This window comes from Archocentrus centrarchus, chromosome 5, assembly GCF_007364275.1.
Source record: "Archocentrus centrarchus isolate MPI-CPG fArcCen1 chromosome 5, fArcCen1, whole genome shotgun sequence".
NCBI classification, from domain to species: Eukaryota; Metazoa; Chordata; class Actinopteri; order Cichliformes; family Cichlidae; genus Archocentrus; species Archocentrus centrarchus.
The window spans coordinates 16,046,457-16,062,440 of record NC_044350.1 but is presented as its reverse complement, the minus strand read 5'-3'; the positions used below and the strand labels follow the sequence as shown (position 1 = coordinate 16,062,440).

Here is a 15,984-nt window from a genome sequence, read left to right as displayed (position 1 = left end):
TCCTCCTCTTCTTTTCTCTTTTTCCTAAACTGCGCACCTGATGGCTTTGACCTTTTCCTTTCCATCTGCCACAATTCGCGCTGAAGCAGAATAGGTTATCACCACCACCCATCCCCAGGGTTGTCAGATCTGACTGACAGTTGCCAGCCCAACACAACAAAACCTCCATTGAAACTCATGTTAATAGCACCAGGTGTGATATATATTTAAATATACACAGCTTTGGGTGAGTTGTTAAAATTTTGGCTGCTTTTCACCATATTTGGTAGGTTTTTAGGAAGTTTTTATTGTAAAATTATATATCTATATAATTTTATAATTATATAGACATATCTATATAATATTCCAGCCCAATGTGTTCACAAGCTGCCCAATCTGACAACACTGCGCCATCCACCAACATTTGTCTGAACCGTCTAGATTCATATTTGTGTTATTTTTTTATTAGGATTCAGGTTCACACAAATACTGTGAATTAATGACCACATTTACAGTATTATAAATGAAATGGGCTTTGTGCTCTATCAGTTGTGTGCATCTAATTTTATTAGATGCACAGATTCATTCTGTGGAACATGGGGGAAAAAAACATGGGAGGACAAAAAAAAAAAGAGTCAGTTTTGCATATCTCGCAAAAGTTTTGCGAGATTCCGAGTTACTTTTGCGAGATCTCGCAAAACATTTCAATATTAGGACATACACTTCTGTCATGGTCCTGGGCCGGTGGTCCAGTGTTCATGTTCATGTATAGTTCTGTGTTATTATGGTGTCTGTCTCCCCATACTGATGTGCTGTCCTTAGGTGTTTAGTCTGGGTGTCAAGTTACTTCCTGTTTTATTTTGGTAGGTTCCTGGTCTGTGTGCTTTGGGTTTAGTTTGTCTTGTACTTCCTTCCCAGCTGTTTCCCATTTGCCCATTACTTGCTGTGTATTTATTGTCGGAGTTTTCACTTTGTCCTCGTCGCGTCATTGTTAATGGTTGTTGTCCGCTGTCCTGTGTCTCTCTGTTCGTGTATGACATCTGGTCTGTTTCGTGTCTCTCCCCCGTCTGGTGTGTTTCCGGGGAGAGCTCAGGGTTATCTTTTGTACATTGTGTAAATAAACGTGTGTGTGAATTACACCTGTCCCGAGTCTGCAAACTGGGGTCCTCCTTCCTGCCTGCACAGCGGCCAGCCGTGACAGAATGACGCGACCACGAATGGACCCCGCAGACTCCAACCTGTACAGTGGCACTCGCCTGGTGCGGGGAGGACCGGCGTATTGGAACGGTCCCCGGCGACGCCACTCACCTTCTCCGCTTGAGCCGCAGGTTATTCGCACTGGCGGAATTTTTTTGTCTCCTGCCGCTCGCTCACCTGCCTCTCCGCTCGCTGGCCCCTCCCTTCCTCAGCAGTCGCCGCAGCCATGGAGGAAGGGGAGTCCCCGGCAGCAGCTGTATGATTCGTCCCCGGAGCCGTGCGGTATGACGCCGCGGATTTCCACACCGCGGTTTTCCACGCCGCAGCCACAGAGGACGAGATCCCGGAGGAAGCAAAGAGACGTTTCCCCGGAGCCGACGCCCGGAATGACTCCGGAGGAGTCGTTTTTTCGTTTCCTGGGACACAGGGGTCCCTGGCCTCCTAGCGCTTCCGTTTCACCGCTGCCTGCTTCTGAGGGAGGGAGGCCAAGTTCCCGGCAGCAGCAGAGATAATCTCCTCGGGAGCAGAGCGGTATAACGCCGCGGAGTCAGTCACCACAGCCGTCACTGCTTCATACACCATCAATCATTTCCGTGAGTGACTCTTTGTCTATGCCTGTTTCTTTGCACCCCAAAAATAAAATAATGGAACCAGATTTTTGTGAACCACTGTGTAAACAGCCCAGTGAGGGATTTAAGCAGGACTCCAGTAAACATGTTTTGGAATTGTGCATTCAGTGGTTTCGGCAACCCTGTGACAAGCAGGGGAAAGCCATAGCACACAGACTTCATGGACTAATAATAGAATACCCCTGGCTTACGGACTCATTACCACCATTAACTCATAGTTATGTAGAGCAAATACTGAGTTGGGCTGAACTCCCTTTTCCTTCAAAGACCCATAAAACAACTACTTCTGATACTTTGGCCACTGAAGAGACTGCAGACACTAATTTCCATGCACCCGTTCCTGTTTCGCGGGTGGGGGCAGCCATGGACGGGCTGACCTCTGCACCCGTTCCTGTTTCGCGGGTGGGGGCAGCCACGGACGGGCTGACCCCTGCACCCGTTCCTGTTTCGCGGGTGGGGGCAGCCTCGGACGGGCTGACCCCTGCACCCGTTCCTGTTTCGCGGGTGGGGGCAGCCACGGACGGGCTGACCCCTGCACCCGTTCCTGTTTCGCGGGTGGGGGCAGCCACGGACGGGCTGACCTCTGCACCCGTTCCTGTTCCGCGGGTGGGGGCAGCCAGGTCCAAGCCTTCACAGCAGTCTCCAGTGTCAGCCCCCTTTGCTCCGGCTCCCGTTACCCCCCCGGTCTCAGTCAGCTCCAGGTCCAGTAGCACTCCCTCGCTCTCAGTCAGCTCCAGGTCCAGTAGCACTCCCTCGTTTTCCCTTAGCTCCCCTGTCACCCTCATCCTCACCATCTGACTCACCCGATCAACCTGTGAAGCAGCCCCAGCCTGCGTATCCAGTGTTTGAGGGTCAGGAGGGTCTTGCTCAGCCTGAGCGCCCAGAGCGCCCCAAAGGTCCCGCTCAGTCCAAGCGCTCAGAGCCGTTGGGGGCCTCTGCTCGGTCCGAGCGCTCCGAGCCAGAGGGTCCCGCTCCGTCCGAGCTGTTGGGGGTCTCCGCTCAGCCTGAGCGTCCCGAGGGTCCGGAGGGTCCCGCTCAGTCCGAGCCGCCGGGGGTCTCCGCTCAGTCTGAGCGCTCCGCCCAAGGGTCCCACGCCAGGGCCCAAGGTCGCCCGTCTCCGCCACCGTTGGGAGCGCGGTCGGCCCCCAGTCCTGTCTCCTCATCTCCGCTGCTGGGAGCGCGGTCGGCCCCCAGTCCTGTCTCCTCGTCTCCGCTGCTGGGAGCGCGGTCGGCCTCCAGTCCTGTCTCCTCGTCTCCGCTGCTGGGAGCGCGGTCGGCCCCCAGTCCTGTCTCCTCGTCTCCGCTGCTGGGAGCGCGGTCGGCCCCCAGTCCTGTCTCCTCGTCTCCGCTGCTGGGAGCGCGGTCGGCCTCCAGTCCTGTCTCCTCGTCTCCGCCGCCGCCGCTGGGAGCGCGGTCGGCCTCCAGTGTCTTCTCCTCGTCGCTGCCGCATCCGCCGCTGGGAGCGCGGTCGGCCTCCAGTGTCTTCTCCTCGTCGCTGCCGCATCCGCCGCTGGGAGCGCGGTCGGCCTCCAGTGTCTTCTCCTCGTCGCTGCCGCATCCGCCGCTGGGAGCGCGGTCGGCCTCCAGTGTCTTCTCCTCGTCGCTGCCGCATCCGCCGCTGGGAGCGCGGTCGGCCTCCAGTGTCGTCTCCTCGTTGCTGTCGCCGCTGGGAGCGTGGTCGGCCCCCTGAACTGTCTGCTTTCCGCTGTGGCTGTCCGGGCAGGCCCCCTGAACTGTGTTTTTTTTTGTTTTGGGATTTTCCAGTGGGTCCTCCTGGACACTATGTACTGTTTTCCTGGGCCCTGTGTTTTTTTTTGTTTTTCTGACCCCTATTTTGAGCGTTGGCGCTCTTCGTCCCTGTGCCATTACCTTTTGTTTTGGGTCCGGGGTATTTTTTCTTTTTTTTTTTGTTTTGTTTTTTTTTGGTTAGTTCTCGGACTGGTTTGTTTTGTTTTATCTCCTGGGTTTTGTTTGGTTCGGGTTAACCCTAACCCTGAAATGAGCAGCTGGTTATGTACGGTAGGCGTTTTAAGCTAGTCGCTGCATCTTTAAGGAGCTGCGTGCTCCCGCGGACCGCGTGAACGCGGGGCAGCCATAGCTTTAAGGAGTTGCGCGTTCCAGCGGCACGCAATCAATTTCTGGCAGCCGATCACTTTTTGGCACAACACCGGCCAGAGGCATAGGCGACATATGTGGCTCCACAGGGCCCCCTGACCACCAGGGGCCCCCCAAGCTCGCCCACATTTGTCATGAAACTTTTTTGGTTTGTTTTAATTTTTTACAAATGCCAATTTCCTAAAAGAAAGAAGACACTATTTTAACTGTCCAGATTTGTACACTTGTAACAACACTAATTTAATGAGTAGGCTACACTCTAATATTTCTGTCTCAGGCTGATGCTAAAAAGCTAATTCATGCATCTGTTACTTCTAGGATAGACTATTGTAATTCATTATTATCAGGCTGTCCTAAAAGCTCCCTGAAAAGCCTTCAGCTGATCCAAAATGCTGCAGCTAGAGTACTGACAGGGACTAGAAAGAGAGAGCAGATTTCTCCCATATTGGCTTCTTTTCATTGGCTCATAATACCGTATCACCTGCTGGCTTACTTGTGGTTCCTAGGATATTTAGGAGTAGAATGGGAGGCAGAGCCTTCAGCTTTCAGGCCCCTCTTCTGTGGAACCAGCTCCTAGTTTGGATTCAGGAGACAGACACCCTCTCTATTTTTAAGATTAGGAAGAACGATGGGTTTTCTCTGTAACTATTGTGGGGTCTTTACCTTACACTATAAAGTGCCTTGAGATGTCTGTTTGTTGTGAGTTGGCACTGTATAAATAAAATGGAATTGAATTGAAAAATTGAATTGAAAAGGCTGAAACTGTAATATATCCTAAAAAAAAAAAAAAAAAAAAAAAAAAAAAAAAAAAAAAAAAAAAAAAATCAACTTTAACCCTCCAGCATTAATAACAATTAAGTTCAGGGGAAAATGAAGTGGTATGAAGGGGGCCCCAAATCAAATATTGCTTAGGTCCCCTTCAAGGCTTGGGCAGACTCTGCTGTAGGTGAAGACAGCAGCAGTCTGATGAGCAATGGCAATTGATTAATATCAATATTTATTTACATTTGCATACTTCCCCAAATCTGGCAGCCATGGCACCTTTTTTTTTTTCCAACATTATCTTTATTGGGTTTTCAAAAATGCTTCCAATAATATACAAAAATAAGCATGCTCTCTCAAAGGAAACATCAAGGGCAACTAAATTATTGTCCAGTTTTCAACTTGCCTTTCCTTGCAAGTCAGGTGCTTATAAGATATCTTAGAGCAGCATTTAAATGACAGTACAGAATGTATGAGAAAAGAGAATTTAAAAAATAAAAAACACAAAATGAAAAAACAGGTGGGTAAACCCTAAAACAAAACAAGACAGAAGGACACGAACCCAACAACCACACCAACAAAGGTTTCTCTATATTATCAAGGGTTAGCCCAAATTATTTCACTATTGTGTATATGATTCAAAAAATACAAACTCGGATATACAGTTCTCACAAAATAAGGAAGTCCAGTATACAAATAAAACAGATTATTTTTAGAAAAGGATACTGCAGATAATCACTAGTAACTACACCTCATCCACCCCACTCCCCCCGTTCGTTAAATCCACACACTCTAAATATTCCATAAAAGGACCCCAAATGTTTTGAAATTGTGGTAGTTTCCCCTTTATAGTATAAGTAATCTTTTCCATGGGTAAAGTTGTGGAGATTTCATTAATCCAGTTAATGAATTTTGGTTTACTGGTGCTCTTCCATGAGAGTGCTATGACTCTTTTTGCAAGTAGTAAACATAAATCCATGGCAGTAATTATTTTTCTGGACATACGATGTCCATCCGGATATAGACCTAAAATGAACAGTTTAGGGTCAAGAGCTAATTTTATACCTAGTATAATCTCTAAAGCTTGTTTAATTTCTCTCCAGAATTGTTGAATTTTATTGCATTTCCAAACACAATGGAAAAACGTCCCCTTCTCCTCTCCACATCTGTTACACCAGTCTGGGATGGCACCATTATACTTATTAAGCTTTTCTGGTGTCACATATGTCCTCATTAGCCAGTTATATTGCAGTACTTTGAGGCGTGTATTGGTAGTTTGTGTTTGTGCTTCAGCGCATGCCTCTTCCCAGTCCTCAGAGGATAAATTCTCCTGTAAATCTTCCCTCCAGGCTTTAAGTTTACATGAAGAAGACTCGGAGGATCCCTCTGCTAACATGTTATATAATTTGGAAATGATTCTTTTCCCAAAGCAATCTTTATTCATTTCCATTTCCAAAGTGGACAGTGGGGGAATTGACACACACTGATTTTGAGATGATCTGATAAAGTTTCTCACCTGTAGATATTTAAAATAATGTTTACTTGGGATATCATATCTGGCAATCAACTCTTCAAATGACATCACAAACCCACCTTCTGATCCCATAAGATCTCCTATTGTCTTTAGACCTTTTTCAGCCCATTTCCTGAAACCAGGGTCTGCCCTGCCTGGAGGGAAAGATTGATTACCCCATATTGGGCTGTAGCGTGACAGAGAGGAGGATTCGCCTAAATACCTCTTAACCTGATACCAAATTGAAATCATATTTCTGACTATAGGATTTTTTGTCTTTTTTTTCAACATTTTAACTGTTGTTGAGTATACGTAATGTGGGAGAGGAAGAGGAACAGAACAATTTTCAATATTCATCCAAGGTTGGTGGGACTTATCTGTAAAGTAGTACATCATGGTCCTCAATTGAGCTGCCCAGTAGTACCAAAGTGGATTGGGGCACCTGAGGCCTCCTCTATCATACGGAAGGTACAAAAGTGATAAACGTAGCCTCGGTCGCCTATTGTTCCACAAGAAACGTGTGAACATATTCTTTAGGGATGGAAATAGATTGGCAGGAGGTGGCAGTGGGATATTCTGAAACAAATAACAAAAGTTTGGGCATTATATTTAATTTAAGAATATTAATTCTTGCTATAAGTGATAAGGGCATATAGTTCCATCTATCTATAGAGGATGTAATTGAGTCTAGCATGGGGTTGTAATTAACCCCGACAATGTCATTTATACATGGTACTATCCTAATCCCCAAATATGTAAAACAGTCTGCTTTTTTGAACTGGAAAGGATTCCCAGCACTGTTTCTTTCTTCTGAGTTAAGTAACATTAATGAGGATTTATCTTTATTTACTTTATATCCTGATATCCTACCAAATGTGTTTATTATGTCTAACAAGGCTGGGATAAAATTTTCCAATTTTTCCAAAAAGAGAATGACGTCATCAGCAAATAAAGCAATTCTGTGTTCCTGTTGGCCTATTGTCAAGCCGATTATGTTTTTATGGGACCGCACCGCAATAGCAAATGGTTCTATTGCTAAAATAAATAGTAAGGGGGACAATGGGCACCCCTGCCTACATCCTCGTTTGATTTTAAATGATTTAGATATAACTCCATTCGTTAATATTTCAGCATAGGGCTGATTATATAAAAGTTTAACCCACCGACAGAAATTGTCCCCACAACCAAATCTTTTTAATATCTCGAATAGATAGGGCCATTCCACTCTATCAAAGGCCTTTTCGGCATCCAATGATAGCAAAGCAGTGTCTGGTTTTTCTTCCAAATTGTAAAGGATATCCATCACCCGTCTCACATTATGAAATCCCTGTCTACCCACGATAAACCCATTCTGGTCACTAGACATTTTATCAGGTAATATTCTCTCTAGTCTTCGAGCCAAGATTTTGCAAAGTATCTTTAAATCCACATTAAGAAGGCTTATTGGTCTTTTCACATTTGTTGCAAGGTTTACCAGGTTTGGGCAACAAAGTTATCAGGGCTCCTCTTAATGAGGCAGGGAGAATTCCCTTTTCAAATGAGTCCAAGTACATGTCAAAAAGAGGGAGCAGCAGTTTAGCTTTGAATTTTTTATAAAATTCTGTTGGCAGTCCATCTGGACCTGGGGCTTTATTCGTTTTCAAGTGATCAATTGCTGTAGATATTTCCTCCTTAGTTATAGCTGCACCAAGATCTTCACTCATTAGTTCTGAGATATTGGTCATTTGGAGGGTATCTAAGAATAAGTTTTGCTCTTGTTCCTTATGTATTATGTCTGAGCTGTATAATTTTTCAAAAAAGACCTTAAAGGTTTCATTAATTTCTAAAGGGTCAGTAAGAACCTGTCCCTCACTGTTTTTGACTGAAGTAATATTTTTTTCGTTTTGTAGTTGTCGGAGGCGCCAGGCTAATAGTTTGCCGGGCTTTTCCCCTTGATCATAAAATGCCTGCTTAAGACGCAAAAGGTGTGAAGCTGCTCTAGAGGCAGAAAGTTCGTTATACTGTGTTCTTAATAGCAGTAGTTTTCGATGGATGTTTGGGCATAGCGTTTGATAATATTCTCTCTCAAATAGTTCAATCTCTGCTGCCAACTCTTTTGTTTTTCGATAAGTTTGTTTTGCCTTATAACTTGTAAAGCTAATTATCTGACCTCTTATATAGGCCTTAAAGGCCTCCCACCTTGAAGAGGGTGAAGTTTCATCCCTATTGGTTTCAAAAAAGATGTTAATTTGATTATCTATAAAAGATATAAATTCTGAGTCTAGGAGCCATTTTTGTTTAAATCTCCACCTAGGAGGATCTCTCCTTAGTCTTGAGTCTTCATATATTAATGAATTTGGCGCATGGTCAGATATTAAGATGCTATCATATTGACAGTCTTTTATTTTATGTCTCAAATTGGCAGAAATTAAAAAGTAATCGATACGTGAATATGATTTATGTGTGTTTGAATAACAGGAGTATTTTAAACCCTTGGGATTCATATCCCTCCAGATATCTATCAAATTAAGTTCCTTCATAAAGTGTTGAATTGTTTGTCTACTTTTAGAATGAGAGTTGTCAATACCTGAGCTTCTATCCAATCCTGGGTTCATTGTGCAGTTAAAATCCCCTGCTAGAATATAGCTACCAGACAGAGATGAAATTGTAAGAAAGAGATTCTGAAAAAACTTTGGGTCATCAGTGTTTGGAGCATAAATATTTATCAGGTTTATTTTTTCTGTGATCAATGTGCCCTGTAGAATAATATACCTCCCAGTCTTATCCTTAATAACCCTTGTCACATGAAATGGTATGGTTTTATGAATCAAAATCATAACACCTCTTGCCTGAGAAGAATAGGGTGCTGAATATATACTGCCCTGCCACCTCCTCCCAATTCTTGCCTCTTGACCCGACAACAGGTGAGTTTCCTGAAATAGCATAATATCAGAGTGTATAGATTTCACCCTAGTCATTATCTGTTTAACTTTTTTCAGTTTTTGTAATCCTCTGCAGTTCCAAGAAGATATTTTAATTCTTAACCCACCAGACATGCCGTATAACCTTGAATGGGCTTCCCAGTTCTTTCAAATAGTTTACAGAGAAACCAAAAACACCTGGACGTTGAAAACTACATCCATAACAATGAACACTGAACAGTATACCCCTATTAACTAGAACTCTGTTATCTACCCTCCTCCCCCCTTAGTATACTGGTACCTATCTAACAGCTGGAGGCTGCTCCACACAAAAGTGAGGATCAGCCGACTGTGCCTAAATACTTTTCCCTCCTACCCCACCCCGCTACATGAGAAACTCGTTATTAAATGCGTTCAGAAAATTAAGCTAATAATATTGGCTGTGGGCCTCTGGATCTGCATAGCTTCAGTATAATAAGCGAACGATTTATCCTTCTTTTTTTTTTTTTGTTTGTTTGTTTGTTTGTTTCTACTTGGCTTACGGTTAAATTATTACTCATCCCTATCAATACACTGCAGTGTGATGATGTCTTCATTGTCTCACCCAGGTCCACTTTCTGTTTTCAGAGTCCTTACAAAGTTCTCTGCTTCAGCTGGTTGGTTAAAGATGCGAGACTGACCATTATATGTCACCAGCAGTCGTGCGGGAGGAATCATGCCGTATCGTATCCCCATGGCACGGAGTTGTTGTCTCACGCCGTCAAACTCCTTCTGTTTTTTGTGCACACCGGTTGCAAGGTCCTCGTAAAATCTCACTGGGTGGTTCTTGAAGAGAATCTGTCCCTTTGCCCTGGCGGCTCTTATCACGGTCATTTTATCCTTGTAGTTTAAGAACTTCATGATAAGAGTCCTTGGTGCAGCGGTGGTTGATGTACTTTTCTGACCAACCCGATGCGCTCTCTCCAGTGTCAGAGAGGTGCGTAACGGTGCCAAGTTCAGAGCCTCCGGCAGCCATTTTTCCAGGAAGGCACACGCATCCTCTCCCTCCGCGCCCTCCGGTAGATTAACCAGTCTCAGGTTAGATCGTCGCGATCTGGCCTCCAAGTCCAGTACTTTCTCCTCAAGATCTTTGTTTTTATTTTCCAGGGCTTGGACCCTGGCTTGCAGACTGGTGATGCTATCCTCTGCTGCAGATATCCGGACCTCCGCCTCACCGACCCGCTCGGCACATTCATTGACATCTTTTTTCACATTCTCTATTGCTGACAGGATACCATCTAGTTTGCAGGAGAAATCGGACTTCAAATTTGCAATTGCAGCCAGTATTGCGTCTAAACCAGCTTCGGCTGTCTTTCCCTTCTCATTCGACTCGCCATTTTCCTCCTCCATTGCCTGGTCTGTGCTTGTGTTAGCTTCGCTATTGTCGCTGCTAGCTTCAGAGCTCACCTTAGAAGTGAAGTTGGATAACTTAGATTGAGTCGACTTACTAGTATTTTTACTGGACTTTCTTTGCGAAAAAGGCATCACAGCTGTCTTCGGACGTTGTTCAGTCTCTTATATAACGAGTATTGTCCAGGATTTTACAGAAAGGTAGCGGAGCCGAAGCGAGCACGTCCTCTCAGCAAGCCGCCATTACTGGAACCCCAGCCATGGCACCTTAATCTGATAAAATAGCAAACTGTCAAGGCCGAGAAGTGTTGGATGAGCAGCAAGTGTCCATTTTAGGCTGCATCATAGCATTTTATATATTTAGGTTAAAGGTGTGTTGAAAGGCTGCACAGTAGTTTGAATTTGTAGCCTCTGTGCTGGTTAAACATGTTTTAAAAAGCCCTCAAGCAGGTGAAATAACAGATTTTAAAAAATTAAATGATACGTCAAAGCTTTGCAATTTAAGCATTAGTAAAGTAAGTTAAAAAAAAAAAAAGTATAAAAGTATTATTAGCAAAAGGTATGCCCACACTGAATAAGAGTAAAACAGTGTCAAATGCTTCTAAGATATAGTTGCGGGCCGGTCTAAGCCAAAAATGCCAGGGCCGATTTTTCGTCCCAGTCCAGCCCTGGTCAGAATGGACGTGAGGAAATGAAGAAAGTGAAAAAACAGGGACAAATATGTTTGCAGCTAAAAAACCTGAGCACAAAGAGCGAGGACCAAAAAAAGTCCCAGCTGGCACCGCAACACACGACCACAAGGTAATTAACACACACAATACACACAGCTACACAAGCATAAATGCGGACATGAGGTCGGACACTTCCGTAGGTTGTGTACAGAGGCTGCAAAGACCCTGCAAGTCTAATCAGCGAGCATCTAACCAAGCTAGCTCCAAAACAGAAGCACCTTCAGGTGGTGGAGAACATCAGGATGCAGCTGGATTTGAGCTTTGACTCCTTCAAAGAGTTTGTTTTTGTCAAACACCACATGTAGGTGTTGTTAATTTACTGCACTGACACTGGAGTTTATTGGGAGTTTATTGTAGAATTTATTGAATTTGGGAGTTCATATTTTTCTTTGTTTCTCCCTGTTGATGTTCATGTGTGTCCTAATTATTACACATTTAGCATGTAGTGCTTTTGTCTTGTGAACTGTTGGTTGTTGAATATATTTCTTTATGGTATCTTGAGTTTTTATTACACAATAGTCACGTTTGCGCATTGAATCTTGCACCTGACAAAGTATGAAAATACTAAAACTAATACTGAAACTAACGAAACTAAACTAAAACTAAGCATTAAACCTAAAATAAAAACTAATAAAAACGAGCAAAACCACTCTGAAAACTAATTAAAACTAACTGAATTAGAGAAACAAAAGTAAAAACTAACTGAAACTAAACGATAATGTAAAATCCAAAACTATTATAACCCTGGTCTGGACTCAAACACAGAACACCAGGAACATAAGTTCAGATTTGCTGAGTTCACAGATGCATCATGCATCACAGTCCATGAAGGGTGAACTGCAATTTGTAAGATGTTTGAGAGTTTGAGAGGGGCAGGCAGATGAATAAATAAAGCTTGTTTCTGAACGAGCGTCCTTCTCAGTGGTTTTTTTTTTTTTCCCCTCCACAAAGTTCTCTCCGAAGGCTTCCTTTCTCCAGACAGCTTTCTCTTCACAGGTTCACAGTGGCTGGAAGCACCTGCACAGAGGAGACTCAAGTAAGGCCACAGTAACACAGATTTTCCTCATCCCTCCCTCCCTCCCTTTTTACAGTGCCTTAATAACACCTTAATTACTTTTAATAGATATTTCTGGGGCTTTTTAATGCTTTATTTTATCTATGCTGTTTATTACCATTTTTACTGCACTTTGGTTACAATTATTTGCTGTAAAGTCTATTTATCTGAGAGACCAAGTAAAAAAAAAAAAAGCGTACTATAGCATGTTTCCTAAAGTTTTCTGGAACTGATGGTGAATCTAGTCTCTGCAGCCATGTTAGTAAAAACAGCTCGTTAATGTGTGTCTGAAAAAAGTACTTGTATATTGTAGCCTTAGTGCTCCATTACTACTTTCACTTTCATTTATCAGCCTGACAGAGGTAAGTCATACTTACGAGCTGTATTTATGTTCCAATAAACAAAGCTTGTTACATTAGAAATGTATTTGAAATATGAAACGTAAGTGGAATGAAAAATTTTTTTTGTTAATATTTGAATTAGGACGCTAGCCAGCTATATGTATGTGACAAATAAAGCTCTTTCTTTCTTCTTTTCTTTTTTCCTAGAGTAACTGACTGTCTTCTAGAATTTCCTCCAAGTCTTGAGACTGTGCTGGGAAACACAGCAGACCTAGCAATGGCATGTATTGATGTGCCATCCTGGTGGAGTTGGATTACCTGTGCAACCTCTGTAGGGTCCAGGTATTACTTCATGCTACCAGTAGTCACACTGATGCTAATCAGATGCAAAACTAGTGAAAAAACAGTCAGAAAAGATGAAGAGTGAAAAATATCAATGGCCTCCACCTGTAAAACATTCCTGTTTTGGGGGTTGTCTCATTGTTGCCCCTCTAGTGCACCTGTTGTTAATTTCATTAACACCAAAACAGCTGAACCTGATTAACAACCCCCTCTGCTACTTAACTGACCAGATCAATATTCCAGAAGTTTAACTGACTCGATGCTAAACAGTGTTCCTTAAATTTTTTTTGAGCAGTATATATTACATTGTCAGTTTTTAAGTGTATAAAGCTGTTTGGTGGGACTGTTGTCACAAACGAAAAAAACTTTATACATCTACAAGGTAGAATCCATAAGATCACCATTGTAATCTCAGGTTCTCCTTCTGAGACTAAAGAAATCTTATCTTATATTCTCAATGCTAAAAAGGATTGTTTAAATAAGTTCAAGTTGTTTTACAGTGTTTAACGAAATATTCTTAATCACAGGATGAAGATGAAGTTCTCGTTGTTCTCTCATTTAAGTGGATAAAGCCCAGTGAAACACAAAACATGAAAAAGCTAGAGTCCAGTCTAAATAAAATGCTTCAGTCTTGGTTCAACAATCACAAACTTAAGGTGGACTGCTCAGTGAAAAGGACCTTAACTGATGGGCGTGTTTTGATGAAGATTAAACCAGCTCCAGGTGCAGTGATTAAAATAAAAAATTATTTTAAATTCATTCTGTATATTTATATTGGTTTTTAAAAAAATATCAGTTTGTGTTTTTTTTTTTTTTCAGCCATCACTGAGCTCAAGGGCAAAGATAGAAGTTCAGTCACCATAACTGCCATTAGTCTCACACTTCCTTCTCCAGAACTCAATACACAAATACCAGCAGATGCATCAGTGAACCTTCCTTCTTCCTGGCCAAAGCCACAAACTGTATGTAATATATAGTAAATCATTAAAAAGTAAATCTAAATGTATGCTGATGAATAAAATGAGGTTCTGTATTTTTAACAGGAACAGGTTCACCCAGGAAAGCAGAGCACTGCAGTTTCTGCAGCTGAAGAGATGCACTCTTGTTCTGTCCCACTGGGTCATTTCTGGTATGTGAACCACATGTACGAGGAGGAAATGAAACGCATAGAGAAAGAGAATGGAGTTAAAATCATTGCAGAGGTGAAGGTGAGATTTGAAGTAGACCAGAAAGCTGGGAGCCCGGACAAAGCTCTCAATGAGTTCACAAACCTCGTCCAGACCAGAATGAGTGAATCCTGTGGTTCAGTTATTCCTCTGAAGTTTGTGGATCCAGATCAGTGGAGGGATGCACTGAAAATCATCCAGAAAAAGGAAAACAAGCTTTTGGTTACTCTGAGCTCCAAAGGAATGACTGCATGTGGGCCAAAATATAGTCAAGATGTTATCAGTAAGTCCTTATTTGGGGATCCAATGCAGTATATGAACACACATGCTTCTCTTCATGAGTATGAAAGAGAGTTTAAAGACACATCACTGAATAGTAACCTAACCACCAAAGACCACCTTACAGATGCAAAGTTCAAAGATAAATTTAATATGGAATTCGAAAAATCAGACATCAGTCAAAGCAAAGTCAGTGTGGAAACTTTCTACAAAAAAGATGAAGGATACTCCCTCATAGAAGGCAAATGTCTCAAAGCTCAACTCCAACTAGACAAGAAGACTGCCACATCTCCCATGAGAATCCCCCAGTCCTTTGGTGCTACTGGATTTAGTCACTCACTGATGACCACAAGCAATGTTTTTCAATCAGAGGGGGCCTCCAATGAGCTTGTGTTAAATGGCCAGCCAGCAAACAGGAAGCACAATATTGATGCACCCCAAGGAGGCAGGGCAACAGCAGGAGACAGTGAAGAAGAAAAATGTCCCATATGTTTGGATACATTCAAAAACAAGAAACAGCTCAAGTGTGAACATGAATTTTGTGAGGAATGCCTGCAAGTATTAAAGGATATGAATGGGCCCATCTGTCCTGTATGCAGAGTCCCCTTTGGTAAGATAATAGGAGACCAGCCAGAGGGAAAAATGACATGGAATATATTGTCCTCATCCCTCTCTGGATTCCAGACTGCAGCACTATAGTTATCAGCTATGACATTCCAAGTGGAATACAGACGGTAAATGACAATTTTATTTGAATGCCTAAGTGCCTATTTTTTAAATTATTGTTCATTTTGTGCTTTTATGTATTTATTTCTAATATTTATTTTTCATTCTCCCTTTGTAGGAAAAACATCCCAATCCTGGACAGTACTTTTCAGGTATTTTCAGAAGAGCATATCTTCCAAACAACAGAGAGGGCAATGAAGTGCTGCAACTGTTGAAAAAAGCGTTTGACCAGAGGCTCATTTTTACTGTTGGAACATCCAGAACAACTGGAATGGACGACCAGGTGACCTGGAATGACATTCACCACAAAACATCCACATCAGGAGGGCCACGATGGTAGAGCAGCCACTTTTCTTGCTTGCGTTGTGTGTCATTTTTCAGTGTTTACTCTACTGAAGTATTACACATTAACCCTTGATATCTTCTGTTTCCACAGGTTTGGGTATCCTGACCCTGAGTACCTGAGCAGAGTCAAAGAGGAGTTAAAGGCGAAAGGCATCGAGTGAAGACTTTGATACAAAATGCAGCTGAATGATAAAGAAGTTAAAAACAAGACGACTTATTAAACAGACACTGATGTTCAAATATACTGCTTTACTCTTTTCTCTGTTAATGTTTCATATACTCAGTATGGGTTGCAATTGAGTTTATTGATTAGCAACATATCTACACTTATGTAGCCTGATTTTCTTTGGATTACTTTTTTGTTTTACATCATTTAACAACATTGGGATTAAATTTGCATAAACATACATGTAAGCTCAGGTCTTCACTGATGATGATCTGATTCACTGTTTGCCTAATAAACGTTTACCTGAACCCACACTGACTCATCACAGTCATTTCTCTCTTCTTCAGGGC

The 15,984-nt window shown here is 42.7% G+C and overlaps 1 pseudogene; it reads left to right on the top strand.

The window, feature by feature from the left end:
• The first annotated feature begins 1,679 nt into the window (after positions 1–1,679).
• LOC115780428 (uncharacterized) lies at positions 1,680–15,910 on the top strand (annotated as a pseudogene).
• The last annotated feature ends 74 nt before the right edge of the window (positions 15,911–15,984 follow it).